At 60.3% G+C, this 1,945-nt stretch overlaps 1 pseudogene; it reads right to left on the bottom strand.

Moving 5' to 3' along the window:
- Positions 1-636: 636 nt before the first annotated feature.
- Positions 637-1,933, bottom strand: LOC141372340 (melanoma-associated antigen 8-like; annotated as a pseudogene).
- Positions 1,934-1,945: the final 12 nt, after the last annotated feature.

Genomic DNA, 1,945 nt, shown 5'->3' with positions numbered 1-1,945 from the left:
GCTTCTGACCCCTGTTCCTTGCTTCTTCCGTTCTTGCGCCTTTCCAACCCATCCCTAGACCAATGCCCTGTGATTTCGGTCCAGAGCCCAAACAAGTAGGCAAGGTGTCCAGGCTGGTGTCCAGGGCATGAAAAAAAACTTTCTTAAAGGTATTTATATATTTGAGAAAGAGAAAGCACACACAGGGGAGAGAGAGAAGCAGAGTCTCCACTGAGCGGGGAGCCCCATGTGGGGTGTGATCCAAGGATCCTGAGATCCTGACCTGAGCCGATGGCAGACGCTTAACCAACAGAGGATCCAGGCGCCCCGAGAACATGATAAAACTCTAACTCTTGAACTGGGTAAGAACAATTGCTGCAGAGTGGATGGTACTCACACAATTAGCCCCTGAAGCGGCTGAAACCTTCTATGGCAAGGAACCCCACAGGAGAGCTTCCTCAAGGACACCAAGCTCTGGATGTGGGAGTCATCCCAGGAAACAACCCCCCCACACCCCCAGGAGGCTCCTTGCCCTGCTTTCTTCCCCCAACCCTTCCTGGCCCTGCACTCCTTAAAACGCCCAGAGCTCTGTCTTCACTGGAACCCACAAACACACACACAGGGAAGAACCAGCAAGCGGCCTCACTTCATGCCCAGCACCCCACAGGAGAAGCTGCCGAACCTAGCAAAGCCTGGAAAGGGCCTGGCGGACCCCAGGGCTCAGGCCCCCTCTTCCTCATCTCTCACAGCCCCTTCAGACAGGGCCAGGGAGAAAGCCAGCTGCCCGCGCCTGACCTGGAGCAAATAATCCAGCATTTGCAACTTGCTGGTTTCGGCGTGGGCCCTGGAACCCCACGGGACCTCGTAGCAGGCAGGTCACTGCCGGGCACCTGCCGGTACTCCACGTAACCTTCCTGCACCCAGACTTTGGTGAAGAGCTCCCTAGGCTCCCCGTAGATGATGTGCTCCTGGCCGGCATACACCCCCATGACCCCCAGCGTTTCCCACACCTCCTCCTCAGGGGCATGTTCACCATGCAGGAGGCTCACCCTCAGGAGGCCGGTCTTGGGCACTCCCTGCTCACCGCTCATCATCCCATCATAGGTGAGGCCCAGGATGGGGACCAGGATGTAGGAGTGGTCGCTGGGGTCCACTTCCTTCACATCCATACCAAAGACCAGCTGCAAGCACTCGGAGGTCTGGCCCAAGATCACAGGGAAGGCATCCAGGGCATCCTGGCTGACGATCTCCAGCATCTCTGCCTGGCTGGTCGGCTACTTGATGTGATACTTGAGGAGCAGGAACTCTACCCGCTCGGTCAGCTTCCCCTGGATTATGTTTTGGAGCCCCGGCTGGGGTTCTTCAGGCTCCTCGCAGGGGCTGGACCCCTCCTCATCGGAGCTGCTGGAGCCCTGGTCAGGCTGGCTGCAGGCAGTGGCTGCCTGGGCAGTGGGGGAGGGGCAGGCACTCAGAGAGCTCTGGGGACGACTCTGGAACCCAGCAGCAGACCCCTCCTCCGAGGGGACCAGAAACAGAGCAGAGCAGGAGCCAGATGTGGCCGCGGACTGGGAGGAGGCCAAGGTGGAGAAGGAGGAGGGGGCGCGGGGGACCTTCTCCTCCCCAGCCCCCGACAGCTGTGCCTCCACCAGGCCCTGGGCCGGGCCTGGGTCTTTCTCCAGCTTCCAGAGCTCACTCCTCTGACCCAGGGGCATGGTGTTTGTGTCCGGCTGAACCTGAAGAAAGAGGTGGGATGGCTCCTCAGGGTGCAGCCCAGGCAGCAGAGGCCTGAAGTCCTGGAGCTGACAGTGCACTGCGTCGGACTTGGGTGCCGAGGGGTCCCCTCTGGGGTGGGACGGGCGAGCCCCTGGCTCCATGATCAGAGCAAGTACCTCACCTTGACCACTGGCACTCACCTGCGCCTCCCCTGCTCTGGGACCTTAGAGGCTCCTGCCTCAGACCTAGGCCT

Source organism: Callorhinus ursinus, unplaced genomic scaffold (genome assembly GCF_003265705.2).
Source record: "Callorhinus ursinus isolate GAN/ISIS: 27379988/994484 unplaced genomic scaffold, GSC_fseal_2.0 scaffold8500, whole genome shotgun sequence".
Lineage (NCBI taxonomy): Eukaryota > Metazoa > Chordata > Mammalia > Carnivora > Otariidae > Callorhinus > Callorhinus ursinus.
Note: the sequence above shows the minus strand (reverse complement) of the source record. Positions and strands in the feature narration are given on the sequence as shown.